Source organism: Camelus bactrianus, chromosome 5 (assembly GCF_048773025.1).
Source record: "Camelus bactrianus isolate YW-2024 breed Bactrian camel chromosome 5, ASM4877302v1, whole genome shotgun sequence".
In the NCBI taxonomy this organism is placed as follows: domain Eukaryota; kingdom Metazoa; phylum Chordata; class Mammalia; order Artiodactyla; family Camelidae; genus Camelus; species Camelus bactrianus.
In genome coordinates, this window is record NC_133543.1 from 17,236,259 (window position 1) to 17,258,669 (window position 22,411).

The following is a 22,411-nucleotide window of genomic DNA, read 5'->3' on the forward strand; positions in this document are numbered from 1 at the left end:
TATGTACCCCTCTGATTTTCTCTAGTTTTCACCCACTCTGCCCCCAAGCACTGCCTGCCTTGGGCTAAATGGAGCAGCACCGGTAAATCAAGCCCACATGTCTACCCCCAGGCACTAAATCTCCCCAGAGGACATTCCTTACTGCAGCAGTAATGCTACCAGCTCCAGGGAACAGGATTGCACCATAGGGCAGGCTCCCCACACCAGGAGCCTTAAAGGGCCAGCTGGCAGGCTCCCTGTTCCAGATGGGGATGTCCTGGGCCCTGAGAACCAAAGTGACAGTGGGCCCAGCCTTATGGAGGCCCAGGTGTGTTAGCAACAGCAGCGGCAGCGGTAGCAACAAACAAGCAGCAACCCCCCATGCAGAGATGACAACGTGGATTAAGTGATCAGGGCTCAGGCCCTTTCATCAGACCGATTTCTTTAATTTCCAGTCTGGCTGCTTCTTGGCTGCATGGCTTTGGGCAAGTTACTCCTTTCTCTGTCCTCCTCAGTCTCCAAATACAAAATGTGGACAGGTACCCCGTCTGGCTCCCAGGTCTGTGAAGAGGACACTCCATATAGCACTATCATTATTTATCAAGGGTCACGCACACATATCGCTGCATTTGCTTCTCCCCACAGTGGAAATAGAACTGAATCTCTGCTTGTTTCAGCTGTTTTATCAACGGTCATGGTAGAACCTTGGGCATCTGGCCTGTGTACCAGAAAGGGCAGGGGATGGGCCGGGTCTGAGCATCAGGGGTCCTGGCTACTGTGCCTACCGCTTCGCCCACGGCTGGTCCCACTGCACACACTGGTTAGGTCAGCTTCCCTGTTACAGTTTGGTCACAAGCAGAGAAGCTCGAGATGTGAGCTGATCTTGGCTGAGCCCCATCCGTGAGAAAGTCTCCTTTATCCCCAATCCTCCCACCAGCTCTACCAGGAACCCGCTTTGGAGAAGAGAAACCCAAGGATCAAAGAGGCTCTGTGCCTGCCCCAGGTCATGCCACCGGTGGGTGCTGGTGCCAGGGGTCCAGCCTGGCTGACTTCGAAGTTGAGGTTCTTGCCTCTCCAGCCCAAACGTGTGGCTCCATCTGAAGCGCCCACACTTCCAGAAAAAGAACAAAAGAATTCGACATACAGCCCATCCTCTGGGTTGCGCTTTTGTTCATGACAATCACTGGCTAAGATCAAAATGACAGGTGGTAAACACTGATCTCTTATGGATCCCTTTGTCACCAGATCACTCAAAAGAAGACAGTGTTTATCTATCAGAGCCTGAGGAGGCTCACTTGTCCTTCTGTGACACTTGGAATCACTGAGGGGGATTTAAAACAGTAAAATTCTGATGTGTTCATCATGAAAATAATTCTCTCCTATTAAGAGGAAATGTAGGAAATACAGAGAGAAGGGGAAAATGGGTGGAGGAGCCCCTAATCCACCACCCAAGGATAACTAGGAACCCATTTGTGTCTCCTCTGTATAAACTTTTCATTCTTTTTTCAGCAAACGCTGATTGAGACCTTCCCTGCGTGGCGGCTGAAGAGCTGATTACCGTCAAGTCTATGTGTGCCCTCACCCAGCCCGGGTGTGTATGGGTGTAGGGATTTTTATTTCATATACAGTTGCAGACAATTCTTGGGCACCTCTTCAAGTTGCCTCGACCACTGTAATGGAGACCGGCTCTGGGCGAGCTTCCTGCAGCTTCGTGCAGGAGAACGCGGTCTGCGTTCAACCTTGCTGCACCCCCAGCGGCGCAGGGCTGGGTGTTCACGCATGCGCAGCCTGGAGTTGCAGCCCGCTTCGGCCACGGGCCGTCCTTGACCAACCCGGGATGGGAGCGGATGGACCAATGTTTCTCTTTCCGTCTGTCTCCTGTGGTCAGTTCTGAGACACATTTTCTAAGGCTCTAGTCAGGTGGAGCACTAGTTGCCCACAGTCAAAATTAACTCAAGAATATATATTTGAATTGGCTTTCCCTTTTCCATTTGTCACTCTCTGGACCCATCACTCGAGCCCCTGGTAACAATTGCCAAATAAACCACCACCTGCGTGCCAGCTCTTGGCTCCGCTCCCAGGAAGCCTAGGTTAAAACAGTGATCATGCTATATACATGATTTTTTTAAAAAACCTTTTTAAAAGCTTTATATATATATTTTGATGCTATAGGTTTAGCTTCAATACCACCCACAGTGGCAGTATGGTCATTATCACAATTGATTCCTCATTATCACTAAAACGTAAGGGAAATAAAGACGGAAAGATACGTTACTATCATCAGTAAAATGTATTCACCTCTCACTGATTTTCTGAAAGCTTAGCCTAGGAAATAGTTTTAGATTAAAAAAAAATACTTTTAAGTTGAAATACTTTTAGATTTGTAAGAGTTGCAAAGGTAATAACAGAGAGTTCCTGTAATATACAATTTTTGTATTGCTTTTTATTGTTTTTTCCTTGTCACGTTGTAACATGATTTCCATACGAATGGGAGACCCAGCCCACAGTCACCCCAGGGAATTGGCCACAGCCAATCTTGGTAAGCCTGCTACTAGTCTACAAATGGTCATGTACCCATTTGCAAGCCGTGAGAGCAAAGGGGAGTCTGTGGGGGCCTCCTGGATTTCCCTGATCCTAAAAGAGAAGGTCCCTACTCTTCCTCTAAGCATGCTTATATTCGGAGTCCTGAAACAGCTTTTGCGTATGGCAACCCAAGACCAGCTGCAGGTGGAGCCAGCAGAGGCCATCAGAGAAGAGAGCTGAGAGAAAGGGGGTCTGCATGACCCCACCTTTGGCTCTGTGAGATAGCACACTTTTCTGCTGTATTTAAACCATTCCAACTGTACAACATATTGTTAGAAATTCTTTGTAAGCATCATCTTAATGGCTGCCTGATATTCGATCTAAGGAATGTGTCTTAATTGATTTAACTAAACCCCTCTCATCAGACTAGTCAGTTTTTTCTTGTGTTTCACTGTTAGAAATGATGCTATGCTAAACATCTTTGTGCCTAAAGCTTTTTCTATGTTTCAGATGCCCCGTGTGGAACTACTGGATCATAAGACATGTTAAGCCTCTTGGTAGTCAAACTGCTAACAGAATTACATGCCACCCATCAAATATATGAGTGCTAACCTCATTACACCAGCAGTAGGACTGAGTTTTCTCATTATTTAAAAAAATCACTTCTTTGATAATTAAGAAGAGTGTTGATTGCCTTTCTTTAATGACTGAAGACTTTTCCCTTCTTGCTAATGGGTTTACTGCCTCTTATTGTTTCTTGAAGACCCTCTAGGAGTGAATCTTGGTTTGTATGAGGTGCTGGTCCCCAAGTGAGGGCCAGCCTACATTTCTACTCCCGTACCATCTTGCCTCCCCTATGTGATTCCACGCTGGTCCTCAACTTTACCCTTGACATCCCTTCCAAACCTGGCGTGAGCAGGAATGGAAGCAACTTCATCTTCCTGCTGAATCCCATGGACAGAGGGGACTGCCTGAAGCACTGGGTGGAGGGCTCTGAGCCCACGTCTCTGCTCTCCGGGAAAAGCCATGATGGATTAGCGGGGATGCTATGGCCACGGGAGGGGGAATGGCCACACATGTGCCACAGATTTGTCTCCCTTCTGTAGGGTTCTGCTTGTAGCTGACCACCATACCTGCCAAGCTAAACTGCAGTCGTATTGCAGATCAGGGCCAGAGTCGTGGCCTGTCAGAGCTGGAAGAGACAAGTTCAGAATGAGTAAGTCCTGCCAGTGTTTCCTGAGCATTTACTATGTGCAGTGTCTGGTTTGGGATGCAAGAAAACAGTTCAGAGGCCAGCAGATTCAGGATGGCCTCACTGCCGTAGAGGCCATGAGCCATGCCTTAAGGTGCCACCCCTGTGGCAGTGGTGGCACAACTCACGTCTCTCAGGGGACATTTTGCAAAGCTCTTTGAAAGAGCATGGACGTTTGCAGGCAGGCAGCCTGGCTTGCCCCCCAGCTCTGCTGCTGCATCTTGGTGACCTTGGGCCAGTGACGTACTCTCCTGAGTCCTGGTTTTTTCCATCTGTAGTGTTAGCTCCAGTGTACTATTACTCTGTGCTTCTCTTTGAGAAACACTATTGTATTGAAACCCCCAAGACCATGGCCGTCATTGCAACCCTGAAAGAGGCTACATGGTGGGCACATGTGTCCAGAACCTCTCTAAAGGGTGGCCATGCCTGGCACACAGTAGGCACTCAATAAGTGAGGTTCCCCTCCCTTCCTGTTATTAAAGCCTATTTGGGACCATCATATGCTTGAAAGCTTTTAGCAAGCAGTTGAGGTCACTACCAACAGGAAGTGTTAGTGTAATTAATCACAGTGAACTGTAAGGACAGTTGGCTCTTGCAGTGGTCGACCCCTCAGTGCTGGAGATGCAGTCCTGCCCCAGATGTGGTTATTATCATTGTGATGTTTGTTATTATGATATCGTCGTCATCTTCCAGCCTGTGAGCATCTGCGCTGCACTGGGCGGGCTGCCAGGTGTTTTGCAGGTGCAATCTTGTGCAGTCTCCCCAGCACCCTTAGGAAGGGGATTGTGTCACCCCATTTTGAAGGTGATAAGGAGATTGTGTGTCAAGGATCAGCCACCTGCCAAGGGCACTCAGTCAGTGGGGAGCCTGCATGGGGGCCCGAGCCCATGTTCTTTCAATTTTGTCTTGGTGTGGGGGTGGGAGGGCTTCCCCAGGAAGCGGTTCTGGCACCCCATGCTCATCGCCTGAGGGAAGCTGGCTCCCCAGAGCTGGGGTCACTGTCCATCCGCCTCCACTCTCCTCTGAAAGGGGCAGAGACTCTGGAGTCAAGTTAAAAGTCATCCTTTCTGGGACAAGCCAGGGATGCAGGCCTCTGGGTGCTTCCTGGCCCTCACTGGGGCCCTCTGGGTCAGAACTCAGTTGCTTCCTGTAGCTTAGTGGCTCTGAGGTCCAGTTGGAATTGGCCTCTGGGTGGGCACTGTGTGGTTTCAGAGTCCTTATGGCACCTTGGAGAGCCTGAAGTTCCCTCTCATGGGATGGCATCAGGCTGTCCTCTGTGCTGACATCCCCCAGCCAGGGGAGATGCTCTTCCTGCTCCCAGGTGCCCTGGGGCCTTGGCCTCCCCTTGCATGGGTGACAAGGGGAGCATCTGGGTGGGGCTTGGTGGGTCCAGCCCAGGAGTAGGGCTGAGGAAGCAGCTCCGTACTGGGGAAGTGTGGACGCTTATGGCCACACTCGCAGTCTGCTCCACAGAAAGCCCCTGGCCCGAACCTGCATCTGGTAGGGAGCACCAGGCTGCGATTAGAGCGCTAACGGTGGGCTCCCCACCACTGTCCCCTCAGTTTGGGTCCCTGGGTCTGGGGTGCTGGAGTGTCAGACAGTAAATGCAGGCGAAAATGAGGAGGGTCTGCAGGGTGGAGTTCCAGACACACTTCCATGGATGTGGACGTTTGTTTGAGGGGTGACATGGGGGTGGCATTTCTTGGTGACCCTTCTTTAGGGCTCTGAGCCAGTCCAGTCCCAGGCCTGAGGCTTCCTGTACTACCTCTGTGGCATCTGTGAAGTTACCCCACAGCCCTGGTGGTCCCGGTGGCTCCCACCTGCTCTCGGCTAACCCGGTCCTTGAGGGTAGGCTCTGTGACCCCGGGGGGTCTTTGTGCCTCTGAATTGGCCAGCAGCCCCTGGCTTCAACTGTACTTTTCCTTCCTGAGCTGACTGGCTGCCCCTGCTGCCTGGAGGGGATCCTCATCCCACCCCCTTAGTTCTGGGACCCAAGCCCCAGCCACTTGGCTGATCCTGTCCTGGGTGGAAAATGGCAGTCCCCCAACTCTAGGGCTGATGTGGGACCTTCACTCATTCATTCAGTCACTCATGCCAAACCTTTCCTGAGCCCCACAGCCCATGAGGTGCTGGGTGTGCCAGTGGAAATGAGCCCAGTCCCTGCCCACAAGGAGTTCACATCACACTCAAGCCTGAGATGGTACTCATCAGGCCAAAGCCAGTCCAGGGCTCCTTGGCATTCCATCCAGGAGGACCTGCCCTGTATTGGGGCACATGACTTGGGGTGGGCTGGTTTCAGGTTCCCACCCTCACAAATCTCAGGGCCACACAGGCATGAGTGAGGGTGGGCAGGGCTGGGAGCTGGGGAAGCACAGGACTGAAAACTAGGAAGCCCCCACCTCAGCTCCCAACCCACTACCACAGACCAAAGACGCTAGAGCTGGAAGGGCTCTGAGAAATCGTCCTGTTCGCCCCTGCAGTTACAGCTGAGGAAACTGAGGCACAGAAGGGGACCGTCACATTGAGGACCACCTGACTCCCACCCAGGGCTGCTCCCATTGTTCTGGGAGGCCATCTGAGCAGGTCCATGGGAGCGAAGGGCCATCTTGAGGCAGGTGAGTGATTCAGAGAGGGGCGGCAGACAGAGAGGGTCAGGAGGAAGACCAAGGGAGGAGGAGGTGGTTACAGCTCTCAGCAGCAGCCATGCGATGGCCAGGCCCTGGCCTGTTCACCACAAAGGCTTCAGGATGGAACCCAGTCCTGCTCACTCCATGGCACCTGGGGAACCCAAACTTCCAAGAGCCTTCAGGAGTCACCTTGAACTCCCAAGGGCAGAAGCAGGCATATCATAGCCACTGTCCCCATTGTGGGGAGGGAGGGGTCCCACGCATTGCACCCAGCTCCTCCAATGATGGGGAAGGGGCTTCAGCCTTGGAAAATCCCAGGGTCATTTGGGGCTCTTGAAGCTTCAGGATGACCTGGGGGAATGGGCTTCTCACCTCCAGCCAGTGATACCATCAAATGCCCACTATTGCCCTTCTCATAGGGACAGAATGGAGGGAAGAGCTTGTGAGCAAAAGAGAGACAGCCAGCCAGCATGTGGTTTCTGCAGGGCCCTGTTGTGGCAGACGAGCCACCCCCTCCTTCCCCCAGACTTCATCTTGTCTTCACCATCATCACCATTATCACCAGCAGCAGCAGCGTGAACTCAGTGAAATTCATCCTTTTCGGGAGAACAAGGATAGGCACCCCAAACTCTGCAGCAGAACGTGCCCTTATGTTTGGTGCTTGATAGCCTGGGTGACCTTGGGTAGGTTGCCTAACTTCCCTAAATCTCAGCTCCGTATCTGACAAATGGAGATACAAAATAGTGCTTACCTCCCGGGGGGAGGATTACGAGATAATGCCCATAAGTCAAGAAGCTGTCCTGTTGGTGTCCTTGTTGTATAAATATAATATATATTTGGCTCTGTTCTCCAGTGCTGCGTTTAGCTGCTGGCTAGGGGAGGGCACTAGCCATCATTACCACTCTGCTGGGCTGCGCCCAGGATTTGAGATGATGTGTGTGCTGTGCCCGCTCAGTGTTTGCCCAGGCATGGCTCACGGGGAGCACTGCTGTAACCCCTTGCTGCCGCCCACTTCCTCTCTTAGACCTCGTGGCTGCCAGAGCGCTCTTGAAAACTCACGAATCATGTCACTACCCTTTCCCAAACTTTCAAAGTCTTCCCAGCCCACTTCAGACAGAAGGCAGTCTACTTACTGTGGCCAATGTGAGATGAGCCAGCCTTTCTCTCCAACCTCCACTCTTGGTCCTCTTCTCCCACTGATCATATTCCAGCCATCGTCAATCTCAGGGACTTTGCACATGCTATTTCTCACCCCAAGAATTCTTTTTCTTGCTTTCTGCAAGACTGACCCTCATCCTTCTGGTTTCTCCTTGGAAAAGTCTTCACTGACTGCTTGGTCTAAACCTTCCCCCATGCAACCAGTATTATCTGCCTTTGCAGTCTCTTCCTTTCCTTTAAAGCCCCGGCCACCATGTGATTATGTGATTATGCACTAGGTATCAGTTTATATGCGTTCTGTCCTCCTCTATGGACCTTGCATCCCATGAGGGCGGAGAAGTCTGCTTTAGTGTCTGAGTGTCCCTGGCACTTCGTGTAGCACCTAGCACAGAATGGTAGATCAGTAATCTGGGGTTAGGAGACTGAATTAAAAACAAAACAAAATACTGTGTATGCTCAAGTTTGGGATTAATTGGGAGATTAAAATGCTGGCAGATGGAGATAAAAATACAAGTTTTAATAAAAAGAGGTGGGCTGGAGGTTGTGGTTAGATATGTGACAGCAATGGGATGAGCCTCAGATTGGATTTACCCCACCCCCTGCAAGTCGCTGGGAGCTCTAGAAAGCTTAGCCACGTGTGCATTTCCTGTGGTTGAGGGCTGCCCCCTCCGCATGCTAAGCCCCCCAAGCAGATGATCTGATCCCCCTTTGGGGTGAGAAGTAAAGGGTGGGGCAGGAGGCCAGGGGAGCTTGGGGGAAATACCACCTCTAGGGACCTAAGGAGAGGGAGATGCATTCTACCCTTCTGATCCATGAGAAATAGATGCTGGATGAAATACATGAAGACTGAAGCGGCTTCAGTCCCGCCGAAGTCAAAGACATGAGCAAACAGAGCAGTAGGTGAATTTAGGACAGCGAGAGAGAGATTGGAGGGCTTCCTGGAGGAGGCGCCAGGTGCGTCCTGAGGGAAGCAGCACAGTTCTGGAGCAGTGTCCAAGGTGAGCCCAGCTAGAAGCACCTGGAGACCCTGAGCCTGGCTCTTAGGCCCCTCCCCCAGGGCCAAGAGCACATGCACTTGGGTCCCAGTCTCTGCCACCATCTGGAGAGCCCCACGGCATCTAGAGGGAGTGAAGGTGGTAGGGGGAGGAGTAGCAGTGTTTGGGAATGAGTCCCCTCCCTGCCCGCCACAGGCATGGGACCACCACGTCCCCACTCCCTTCCAGGTGGATATTCCAGAGAGATCAGGCTCTGAATAAGGGATTGAATCATGGGAGGATTAGAAGAACTGAAGGTGTAATGTCTAAGCTGGGACAGAGGGACAGTGCCAGGACTGTTTACAAACACCAAAAGGAAGAAGCTGAGGGCCGAAGGAGGGTTGCCAGAAGGCGACAAAAATGGGCAGATAAGGTGCCCATAAATCCCTACACATCCTCATCTTCATGTGGCCATGCCTGTACCTGGGGTGTTCACAGAGGAGCTTAGAGTAAACATACTGCGTGTTTATGAGAACACAAGCACACGACATGTACACACGTACCAGGCTCCCCAGTGTATAGTCATGGATCAATCTCACACAGTATATATGAACACGTGTGTGAACATGCATGCGTGGGTGTGTATGAAGTACATATGGGGACACATATCCAAAGATGATATGTCTAGTGATGTGCACCGCTCGTAACTGTTGTAAGCACACACATGTAACCAGAGCCACATACAAGCTGAGCATGCGCATGCGTGGTGCTTATAAACAGACTTCATAGAAGGCTACACCCATAACCTATGCACCCGTGTAGTATTCACTGTATGCCGCGAGTACGCTCTGCAAATCGTATACCTACAAGGCAGGTGTGTGTATGTGAACCCACTCCGGGGGGACATATGTGTTTTGATATATTTTTGTGACCTAAAAATCAATTCAGGAGGGAAGATAAAGCAGGATACACCCCGTTCCCTGAGAAGTATCACGGAGTGTGGGTCTCCACTCCCAACAAACGGGAACACACATTATTTATAGGAATGATTGTAAACAATGAATCGTCCCTGTTCAGCAGCGGCTGCATGAGTGGGTAGGTTCCCTTCTAGAAGCAGGTGATGGCGTCACAGCCAGAAGGAACAATGTGTCCTAAGTGGGACCCTGGACGAGGCGGAAGTCGGTGTCTATAGTAGGAAGCGGCGCCTGATCCAGGTGGGGACTTTTTGAGGCTGGTGACGGCACAAGCACAGCTTCATCCGGTGCTGCTGAATCACGTCCAGCGGGGAAATCGGGGCACCAGGTCACAGGGCTTTGGTTGAGGAATCCCTGCCCGTCTCACCTTCTCCATGGCCTCAGCCTGACCTTCAGAGCCCTCTTAGTCATCAGCAGCTCGAGTTGTTCCACGTGGACATTCATCAGACCGTGGGAGCGCAGGCCGGTGGCGCCTGCGCACCATCCACGGAAATGCCCCCTCCTCCACTCCGGGGCAGCCAGGACCGCTTCTCCGGAGAGAGATGACCGTGATGCTTTTCTCCCAGACTTCAGGGCTGTTGGAAAAACTGACTGCTGCCCTAGGGCTTCATCATCCAGGAAGAGACCCTCAGCCTGTGCTGAGCCCTACTGATTGAGAGGAACCCTAGGAAGACACTCAGAGGGACAGAAGTGGCCAAGTGGGCTTAGGGTGCTGTCTGGCCTGTTCCAAATCCCCCTTGTCTAATGATACCCATCTCAGAGTTTGGTGGAGAAATCAAAGAGCATTATTATGTTGAAAGTGATTTTTCCTAAACTATAAAGCCCTGTGTGAATGCTATGTGATGGCAGAGACTAAGACAGCTGACAGACAACCTGATCTTCTAGGTATGTTTTTCTGCCTTAAAATTTTTTTAATTGGGCCAGAAATTGACACAACATTGTAAACTGACTATATTTCAATTAAAAAAAATATATATATATATACAGTAAAAATTTTAATTGGGGACATAGAGGATGTGGCAAATAATTACATAAATGCCCCCATCGACCCCATTTCCTGCTATACATGCTCTTATGGGTCCCCTCCCACCTTGACTCTGGACTTGGCCATGTGACTTGTTTGGTAATGAGACACCAGCCAACAAGATGCCGTGGAAGCTTGCTGAGGGCCTGTAGAGTGGGCCTTGCCCTCTTAGAATGCTGCTGCTGCCACATAAGAAAGCAGGGCTATCCTGCTGGAGAGGCCATGGGTAGGAGAACCAGATGTTCCAGCCCAACAGCCTTCACTAAACACCAGATGGGTGAGGAAGGCCACTGTGGACCATCAGCCCAGCTGAGCCTCTAGATGACTGAAGCTGCATGAATGAGCCCAGCAAGACCTCCCTCAACAGTAGAATCATGAGCAAACCAATGCTTTTAAGTCACTGAGTTTGGAGCAATTTGTTACGTAGCAGTAGGTAACTGATACGCTGGGCATTCAAGGCACAAGAAGCTCCTGCATTCTGCCCAGAATAATAGAGAAAGTTAATGGCTCAGTCAAGGGTAGGACTCAAGTCTACAGGGTGCTTCCTGCCTTCCCTAGGCCCTGCGTCTGTTCATTCTGTAGAGCTTGACATATCAAGAGCCCAGATGGAAAATGCTGATTTGAAAGGGGACTCAGAATGAAACCTATAAGGAACAGTTTAAGAGCATTGGTATTCCAGAGTACTGGAAAGGGGAAATGCTTCCAGGGTAGGTAGAAGGGATCAAAAGAGACAGAGGGGAAATTTTCCCCCTTAAAAAAGGAAATAGCACACGAAGGGCTCGAGCTGTAGGGCCTGAGGAACTGGGGTCAAAGCCTAACTCCCCTTTGCTTGGTGCATAGCTTTGGACAAGTTGTTTGATGAGCTGAGCCTCAGTCTCCACATCTGTGAGATGTGTGTGTCTGTGCCCTCCAACAGAGATGCTCTGCATAAAATGCTCCCCCTGCCAAGCCTGGGAGCACACAGGAAATTATCCTCTTCTCCTGAGATCCGAGCACTTACTTTGGGGGGTTTCCAGGGCAGGCAGCATGGCAGCCACTTCTCTAGGGGTCTTGCAAAGATTCGAGGTGTTTGGACAAAGTTGGTGTCACAGAGGCACAGGGGGTCCTGTAAGGGTAAATCTGGGAGAGGAGGAGGGAGGCCCTGGCCTGGGGCCTGTTTTCTGTCTGTCTGTCCAGACGGCCTGGTTCAAAGGCAGCTACATCCCTTCAGAGGTGTCACTGATCCCAAGACCTTTGACTCTGTCAGCAAGATCCCGCAGCCACACCCTCTTCACCTTTGATGGCTGACCTGTGGCCAAGAGGTCAGACACATACATCAAAAAGCCGTGCTTCCCTGGCTGGGGTCCGCTGTGAGCCACACTAGAGCCCATCGCCAGGTCTGGAGGAGGGAAGCGGATGCCGGTTCCTCCCCAAATCCGACTCTTCCTGGTCCTCACACACAAGCAGATGAGCCAGCCTGACGTGAGCACCTGCTATCTGCTGGGCCTCCCTAGTCCACAGTCCGTCATTTGGTCATTGTCATATCTTCCTGGGCCCCCTCTAACAAAGTACCACCAACTTCAATGGCTCAAAACAACAGAAATGTATTTTTTCACAGTCCTGGAGGCCGGAAGTCCGAAATCAAGGTGTCAGCAGGGCCATACTCCCTCTGAGACTCTGGGCAGAATCCTTCCTGGCCTCCTCCTAGCTCCAGTGGGAACTTGGACTTCCTTGGCTGTAGATGCATCTCTGCCCTGTCCTCAAGTGGGGGGCCAAGCCCCCAGCTTCCCCCCAATGTGCCTGTCTCTGTGTCTCTTTCTTCTTCAGATGAGGACACCGGACTTATTGGAAAAGGGTCCACCCTACGCCAGGGGGACTTCATCTTAACTTTTTTTTCAGTTGAAGTATAGTCAGTTTATGATGTGCCAATTTCTGGTGTACAGCATAATACTTCAGTCATACATACACATGTATGTATTTGTTTTCATTTTCTTTTTCATTACAGGTTACTGCAAGACATTGAGTAGAGTTCCCTGTGCTGTACAGTATGAACTTGCTGTTTGTCTAGTTTTTATATATTAGTATCTGCAATTCTTGAACTCCCAATTTATTCCTTCCCACCTCTTCCCCCCATAAACATAAGTTTGTTTTCTATGCCTGTGAGTCTGTTTCTGTTTTGTAAGTTCATCCTTTTTTTTTTTTTTTAAGATTCCACATGTAAGTGATCTCATATGGTATTTTTCTTTCTCTTTCTGGCTTACTTCACTTAGAATGACCATCTCCAGGTCCATCCATGTTGCTGCAAATGACATTAATTTATCATTTTTTATGGCTGAGTAGTATTCCACTGTGTGTGTGTGTGTGTGTGTGTGTGTGTGTGTGTGTGTGTGTGTGCAGTCATCTGTCGATGGGCCATTTAGGTTGCTTCCGTGTCTTAACTATTGTGTATAGTGCTGCTATGAACATCGGGGTGTATGTATTTTTTCAAATTAAAGTTTACTCTGGATATATGCCCGGGAGTGGGATTTCTGGATCATATGGTAAGTCTATTTTTAGTTTTATGAGGAATCTCCATACTGTTTTCCATAGTAGCTGCACCAAACTACATTCCCACTGGCAATGTAGGAGGGTTCCCTTTTCTCCACAGCCTCTCCAGCATTTATTGTTTGTGGACTTTTTAATGATGGCCATCCTGACTGGTGTGAGATGATACCTCAATGTAGTTTTAATTTTCACTTTTCTGATAATTAGCGATATTGAGTACTTTTTCATGTGCCTATTGACCATTTGCAGGTCTTCATTGGAGAATTACTTGTTTAGGTCTTCTGCCCATTTTTGGATTGGGTTTTTTTTTTTCATTATTGAGTTGTATGAGTTGTTCATGTATTCTGGAAATAAAGTCTGCAAAGACCTTATTTTCAAAAAGGTCACATTCACAGATATCAGGGGTTAGGACTTCAACAGCTCTTTTTAGATTACACTGTTAAATTCACAGCAGTGAAACTTGGGCACTTCTCTGTGATAAACAATAGCAATATAAGGATAATCACAATCATAATGTACTTACTAGGCCCAGGGACCATACTAAGAATTTTACACATATTAATTGGCCGAAATCCTCACAAGCCTATGAGTAAGAACTACTGTCATCTCCACTTCACAGTTGAGGAAACTGAGGCCCAGAAACGTTACCAATGGTCTGAGATCACACAGCCCAGTGGTGTAGTTGGACCAACTCACCTTCCCCTCCGCCACCCCCTCAGGCACAGTCAGTAGGGTCTTGACTGGTGGGTGCCAGCATGTGTATTAAGGAGCTGCCCCACCCTCAGGTCCTCATCTGTTCATCTTGTGATCTCGACACAGCTTTTAGATATTATGAGCTTCACAGGCTAGCCCCCGCTTTCATGCTGCTTCTGCTAAGGTTTTTCTTTACCATCTTCATAACTCTCACAGTGACATGCTCCCTCAAAACATGTTGCCAATTGGAAGTGAGCCCCTTTGAGGAATGTACTGGGGGTGGGGAGCTGCTCCCCTGCTCCCCTCTCAGTTTTTCTGCCATCTCGTGCACCCAGTATGCGGGGTGTGAGGTGGAGACCCCACGCCTGACCTCGGAGTCCCTTTATGTTTATGACAGAGGGAAACTGAGGTTGCAGAGGTTGGGATGTGCCCAGAGACACAGAACAAGCTGGTGCAGGCCCAGGGCTGGGTTCCAGGTCGCCTCTCTGGGGCCAGGCTCTTCCCAGTGCACCCTCCATCCATGCTGTTTGCTCCTGGGGGCGGAGGGGAGGGGGGACAGTCACCACCTGGCAGGCATGTATCACTCACAAAAGGTCCCTGAAGGGACGCAGGAGAAGGCAGTTCAGGGACAGCCCAGGCTAGAGGTCAGGGTCACATTTGGGCATAGAATTGCCCGAGCTTTGCCCACCTTTAACCGTGACAGCCCTCAAGGCTGTGCCAGATGTCTCGGAGATGGCCCTGCGGTCAGCCTCCGGGCCAGGGCAGGACTGATCTGCTGCCCTCCCCCTCGGACAGGGATTTCACACCCAGGAAAATAATTTCCTGGTAAGGAGATTAGAAGGCATCGCCCGCTCTCGGGAACAGGATGGGGCCCGGGTGAGGCAGGAGAGGAACAGCGGGAGAGGCCGGGGGGCAGGCGGGGGCGCGGGAGGAAGTGTCACTGTCAATCAGGGCGCTGACCCATCTAATCCAGCCTCCTGGCTCTCCTGATCCCAGGGACAGATGCCGGGTAAAAGGTGCAAACTCGGCGGGCCTGGCCCTCCCCGCAGGCCTGCAATACGGGCCCCTCTGTGGAGAGCCAGCTTAATCTTGCCAAGAGATAAGCTGTCCAAAAGGTGCTCTCCGAGGCTCCCGTGCGCTTCTGCTGCGCCTCACGTGCAGGGCTGCGGTCAGTAATGCCAGGCACAGCGGATTCCCTTCAGTTGGCGTGACTCATGCACTTGGTGGGGGCTGCGATGGGAGTCGAGGCAAACACCTGAGGGCCTTCCAGCACTCCCTGGTGAGCCTTGCCCAGATCTTTGCTGGTCTCTGGCTTCATTCATTTATTCATGCATTCATTCATTCACCAGGCACCTACTGATCTAACATGTGCCAGGATCACACAAGCTTGAAGTTCTGGAAGGACATCGTAGGTAACTACACCTCCACCATCCATTTGTCCATCCATCCTGTCTGTAGCCTACTTCAGACCAGTTTTCCAGATTGGCCAGGCGTCAGCGTAAAGAGACAGCAAGCCCCACTCACATCTACCCTGACTCTGCTGAGCAGTTAACCAGGGAGGAAATTGACATTCGGACAAGAGCTCTAACTCATTCACTCCTCTTCAGGTCAACTCCATGCACATTTCAAGTAAATTCACTTACACCAAGAAAATGCTCGGACCCCTGGGGAAGCCAACGAAGGAATGTCCAGGATGGTCTTGAGCACTAAGGACCTGTCCAAAAGAAGAAGCCACCAGCAGAATGTTGAAGGCAGGAAATCCAATCAGCAAGGGGCAGGTGGAGGAGGGAGAGAGGCCCCGGCAGCTAGGGCCCAGCCCTTCAGTGTTCATGTGGATTTGCCAGGAGGTTCATTTGTGGTACAAATGGGTAAAAGGACATGAGCGGCATCTCAGGAACCCTGGAGTGGCGCGATTGAGTTCTCTGTGTCAAGGACTGTTGTGGTACTTGTGGGAACAGAGGCAGTCGCACATGAATTTGAGACTGCCTGGGGAAAGTCCAGATGCTTAAGTGCTGCATGTATCAGTGACTGGCCTGCGGCAAAACTATCAAGTTAGTGTCTTGTCTTCAATCTAGTTCGATCCAATCCAATGAATCACATGCTTTCCTGTGTTGCTCTGGGGGACAGTGGCAACTTCATGGTGGGGGAAGAGACTGAGAGAGGTTACAGGGTGAGTGGTATCTGAATGTGCCATTCTCCTCTTAGGCACTCGACTTAGGGCCCACAGAATAGGGCCAGGCCTTCTTCTGGAACAGCATGGGAGAGTGTCAGAGGACTGCTTTGTCTGCATCACCATGGAGCAGCTGTGAAACTCACGAATTCTGCCACTAAACTCCCTGGGTGAAAATCCTGGTTCCATACTTACTAGCTGAGGGACCTTGGGCAAATTTTCTTAACTTCTCTTTGCCTCAGTTTATCTATCTGTAAAATGGGGATAAAGTTATGTGGGTCATTTGGGCTATTCACAAATACTCTATGTCTCCTTCTGGACACATGGTAAAATTGTGTTTCCCCACATTTTAAAAATAGACAATATATTTTTTCAAACATCCTCAGAACATTCAGAAAAGTAATTTTGTTTCTCTACCTACTTTACACTTAGAAATAGCTTTGTGACTTCTTTTAGCCAATGAAATGGTAAGTGATTTACCATGCCTTCCTATTACCACCACTCACATGGTGACTGTGAAATGACCATGAAACACAGAGACTCTTTGCCAACCTGAGTTGGACATTTAGCAAATGCAAGAAATTCATTTGTTGAAGCCTTAACCCCCAATGAGATGGTGTTTGGAGATGGGGCCTTTGGGAGGTAATTAGGTTCAGATGAGGTCGTGAGGGTGGGGCCCTCACAATGGGATTAGTGCCCTTAGAAGAAGCAGCATCTGAGCACTGCTCTCCCTCTCTCTCTGTGTCGCATACAGAAGAGGTTACATGAGCACACAGCAAGATGGCAGCAGTCTACAAACCAGGAAGGGAGTCCTCATCACAACCTGACTCTGCTGGCATCCCAATCATGGACTTCTAGCATTCAGAGCTGTGAGAAAATAAATCTCTGTGTTTAAGCCACCCAGGCTACACTATTATGTTACAGCGGCTTGAGCTGACTAACACAAGTACCCTTCTCATCATGGTGTTGTGAGGATCAAATGGGTTACATGTAAAGTTCTCAGAGAGGGGCCAGGTACAATTGGCAATATATGAACATACACTATTATTTTTACTTACTATGGACAAGGGAATGGCCCTCGATAAAACTGGAGTGAAGGTGAGATTTGTGTCTTTAATTTTCTGCACATTTCCCACCCCCTTTTCCCAGGAACTTCATTTATTTAACGATCACTCATTCAGCCTTCCAGTCAACATTTGCTAAGAATCAACTTTGTTCCTGGCCTGAAAACTCCATTCATTCATTTGGCAGACATTTCCAGAGTCCCCAGGAGTTACCTGAGCCGGGACCTTGCTCCCAGATGCTCACAGGTGAAGGGACCCAGACAATGACAGCTCAGATGATGAGTGCTTTTCTGATGAAGCTGGGAGAGCCACGTGGGGAGTGCTTCATCCCACAGGAACAGAGGGCCTCCCGGAAAGAGGTGGCACTTGTTCTAAACCACGAGGACAAGCAGGACTAATTCAGAAAGCGGTCACAAAGGGCACTCCAGGCAGAGGGATAGGAAGGAGGGGAAGGCCATGCACACCTCAACGCTCCAGGAGTCCCTGAGCCCACACGAGCATCCCCAGGGGTGTCCTGGCAGGCAGCAGGCCCTCTCCTGACACATACCCCCACCCTCTGGCCCAGGGCAGTTGCCATGACCCTCCTGCACCAGCCTGTCCAGGTGACATTTATATGATATCAGGGCTTTGGGGCTCTCATCACAGTACATCCACCAGGCTCCTCATGGATTCAGAGTGAGCTATTTGGGATCAGGCCCTTGAGGAGTGTCAGTTGACAATCAGCTGTCTCTCCCGGACAACCCACACTTCCAGGCAGCCATCTGTCAGCCCAGGAGCTTCTCAAGGCTTCCCAGTTTGGATTCCCCTCAGCACAGCAGTGTCAGGCACAAAGGGTGCTCTGAAATGGGGTGCTGGAAGCAGGGAGAAAGCCCGTGGGAAGGCAGGCCCTCAAGGACATTCTCAGGCTGTCAGTCTGGTACAGCAGAGACAGGGGAGGGCATGAAGATCCCAAAGGCCATCAGCAGAGCCGTGCCTGGGCAGACGTTCAAGAAGAAGGAACCAGCACCTATGGGGGGATCTCCCACTTACTTGACATGGCCTTATTTGCTCTTCCCTGCAGCGCCCAAGGTTGGTACTTCTGTGCGCAACTTACAAATGAGGACACTGAAGTTGCCTGTCCAAAGTGCCTGGAATGGTTGTGGGCTTAGTCAATATCCCTTGACGGGGTGGGTGGAGAGGGAGCGGTGGTTTGTGCATTCGCCTGTGTGGCCAGGACAAAGAAAGGAGGTCAGCGTGGATATGTGGGTGGCCTGGGGCAGGAGGGACTCAGAGAGGAGAAGCCTGGGTCCAGGAGGCATGTGACCAATGCTAGACACCCCTGCTCCCTCCTGTGTGCCATGCAAGAGGGCCACTCAGGCTCAGGGACAAGGGTGGCTTTTAGGAACAGCAGAAAGACAAAGCAGACCTGAGTACACCCCCGCCTGCTAAGCCACTTAACAGCTATGACCTTGAGTGAAGCCCTTAGCCTCTCCAAGACTCAGTTCTCCCATGTGTAAATCAGCAGTGCGTATCCCCTTACTGGGTGGTTGGAGTTTTTTAAATAAGATGATGGAGGTAAAAAGTCTAGGCTACTGTCTGGCCTCTAGCAGATTCTCGGGGCTCTCCTGCCATTCATCACCACCACGTACCCTCTTCTGCTGACCTCCCTTCTCCATCACGCACAGGCTGTAGCTGAGAGTCAAGACACAAGGGCACTTGAGGGCAGAGAGTGAAGCTTTGGGCTGAGAGCCTTTCACCAGGCTGAAAAAGAGAATTAACTCCACAGGACAGGACCCTGATTTGTCCAAACATATCCATCCTTCCTTCTTCCATAGCAATGGGTCACCTGGCTTGAGGATGACGTTACCCAGGTTCCCTTGCTGCCAGAGGTGACCGTGTAACTAACTTCTGGCTAATGGAAGTGTCACACAACAGCTCCCGGGAACTTATCTTAAGAGACAGCTTGTTGCACTACTCCCTTCCCCTCCAACTCTTCCTTTCTCCCGTGGGCTGGAATGTGGGGCTGATGGTTGGAACAGCCATTTGGACATGAAAGTGTCCTTGAGATGGAGGCCACCCTGCATGACACACCAAAAAGCTAGGAGCCTGGACCCCTGAGGAGGGAGCCGCCAAGCCAGTCTGGACTACCTCCCTCTGGACTTTTCTATGAGAGAGAAATCAAATTCTTTCTTAACTGAAGCATAGTCAGTTACAATGTGTCAATTTCTGGTGTACAGCATAATGTTTCAGTCATATTTATCCATACATATATTCATTTTCATAAACTTTTTCACTATAAGTTACTACAAGACATTGAATAGAGTTCCCTGTGCTAAACAGAAGAAACTTGTTTTTTAAATCTCTTTTATATATAGTAGTTAATATTTGCAAATCTCAAACTCCCAATTTATCCCTTCTCACTCCCTTCCCTTCCAGTAACCATAATTTTTTTTTACTATGTTTGTGAATCTGTTTCTGTTTTGTAGATAAGTTCATTAGTGTCTTCTTTCTTCTAGTTTTTTTAGGTTACACAAAAGAGCGGTATCATATGGTCTTTTTCTTTCTCTTTCTGGCCTACTTCACTTAAAATGATGATCCCCAAATCCATCCAGGTTGCTGCAAATGACATTATTTTATTCTTTTTTGTGGCTGAGTAGTATTCCGTTCTATAACTATACCACAACTTCTTTATCCAGTCCTCTGTTGACGGAGAGAAATCAGTCTGTCTTATTTAAGCACTGTTATTTTGGTCTCTGCTGCTTACAGCCAAAATGTAAAAATTACCTGAACAAAGTCTGTATCTAAAGCACATAGGGGTGTGTAGATGGGGACATTCAGAGCCCTGCTTGCCTGCAAGTAGCCTGCAGCCTTTGAAGCACTTCACACAACTGGATGGGGTCCCTGGAAAAATCCTATGGGTCTTGCGCAGGTGTGTGTGTGCTGGTCTCCTGTGGGTCCACCTGTTCGGAACTCAACATAGAAAGCTTTCTCCCAGGCTGTGAGTACAGACCAGATTTCCTGACCGAGGCTCTCCTGAGCCACCCAATATGTTGATTCAGTCACCCCCACAGTATGGGGTGGGGGGATGCGGCCCCCCTTTTCTGATTTGCATTTTAGGTGACCCCAAACACTAGCCAGCCCCTCCCAGCGAATGCCACTCATTGTCCTCTTCGAGCATCAGCCTTGAACCACATGTGTGCAGGGCAAAGACAGTGTGTCTATTAACAGGGATGAAGATTAGCGATTCATGTATTAAGGTCATGTTTATACTTCCATTGTCAATGGTGGTCATTGTTTATTTGAAATGAGGCCTTTCTCATTTGCTAGGCATCCCTGCTATGAGTAAGAGCATGTTGAAGGTTTAATCATTTTCATCTGGAGGGGATGAAAAGCAGAGAGGATTGAGACTCCCTGTGTCAGCCATGAGAAGGGTCATCCTGTGGGGGTGCTGGCCCCACATCCCAGAGAGGGAAGCACAGCCACGGGACAGGCCAGAGAGCTCCAGGTGGCCTCAGATCAAGCTCTACCTTCTAGGCCCAGACAAATGACCTCCCACGATACCAAGGGAATTTGCAGATGTGAACTCAGACCCTCCTTCAGGAATCTTGGAGAAGCCTGGAGGCAGGATCCATGGCCAAATTTGTCATCTCCCGAATGAAAAAGCAAGTACATTTTTAGCAACGACAGCTGGTGGGAGGCAGCGTGTTGTTGGGAAATAGAAGGGCATAGAAAGAGCTGGAATAGAATCTCTACGGGTGTGTGTGACCTTGAGCAAGTTGTAAGCCTGACTTGCCTCATCTGTGAAATGGGGATAATGACACATACCCTGCAGGTTGATTGATACTGATGGTTGCGTGAGACAGTTGCACATGATTTTCCAAGAAGGCCAAATAAATATATCACTTTCCTTCCCTTGTCCCTAAGGAAGCTGCATTCTCTTCCAAAACATGGAGAAGAGTTTGGAAAGAATGGGGGAGGAGTGTGTTTCTCTGGAGAAAAGACCATGACAAACTCATTTCTTCCTCTTTCATGGACTTATTGGCTTCAGAGGTCAGAGGAAGTGGCTAACAGAAAGTCTGTTTGTTTTAAGCAAGAGTTTGCATTAGGGGTGCTGGAATCAGTGACACCATCCTCCTGGATGGTTCACAGCTCTGCTGGGCTCAGAGAGGAAGTCGGGAAGTGCTGAGGAGATGTTAGAAATAGGTCATTGGACTTTCAACTGGTTAAACAATTATATTCAAAGAGTAATGGGTCATTACTCAGGTCACTACTCAGGTCAGCCAGGTGGAGGTCTCCAGCAGAGTGACACAGCGCGCTGCTACTGTCCTGGAACATGGTTACCAGTGCATTCGAAATAAAGACTTAGAAAAGGTGCTTATCAAATATCAACTAGTGTATATAAAATAGATAAATAACAAGTTTCTTCTGTCTAGCACAGGGAACTCTATTCAATATTTTGTAACAATCTATAATGAAAAAACATGAAAAACTAATATATGGATGTATATGCATGACTGGGACATTGTGCTGTGCACCAGAAATTGACTCATTGTAACTGACTATACTTCAATTAAAAAAATAAAATGATAAATTGAAAAAAAAAAAGTAAAGGTGTTTATCAAGTATTCAGGAGATGAAAAAGCCACTCAGCGGGAGACAAAAATTATCAGGCCTTTGACAAACCTGTCTTTGCCTAATCCTCACTGTCACCGCCTGAGGTTGGGACAGTTTAGCTATTGTCACTGTACATTTGAGGAAGCTGGGGCTTTGACGGGGGCAGTGATTTACCCAAGGCCCTGAGGCTAGGAAGTCATGGAACCTGAATTTGAAGAGAGGCCCAGCACAGCTCAGCCACCTCGGGCCAGCCCACAGCTTGGAGCAGCTGCATCTCCCTGAACCATTTCTACTTTCCCTACTTGCTTTCAAAAGCTCAGAACCCTGCACAAGTCGGCTGGGGTCCAAGACCTGAGCTGAGTGCCCAGGTGGGGACAACCCAGGGCCTAGCCTGGTCCTGTCTGAGTGCAGGGTATGCTGTGGAGGTTCCCTGAGGCTGAGGAAGTGCTGGAGGACGCACAGTCAGGGGCTCCAGTCGAGACCCAAAGACCTGGCTTGATCCATCAGCACAAGGAATCGGACCCATCAAGATGGGATTTCCTGGCAAGAAATGGGAGGCACTGCCTTTGAATTGAGAAAAACAGTCAGAAGAATCAGGGAAAGGGGTGAGCTGGGGAGGAGAGGAACGACACGGGGGCTGTGCTGGCCTTCTCACTGCCATGACCTGGAGAAGTCCTGGCACGAGCAGGTGCAGGTGTGCAGATGCGTGTCTGTTGGAGGAGCGGACGTCCCACTGCGCTTGACTCCCACGGAGGCAGCTCACTCCTGGCCCCATAGTGGGGCAGCTCCATCCGGAGCAGCATCCCAAAGCCAGGCACTGGTGTCAGGAGCATCCGAGAGTTCTCGGCTGAGCATGG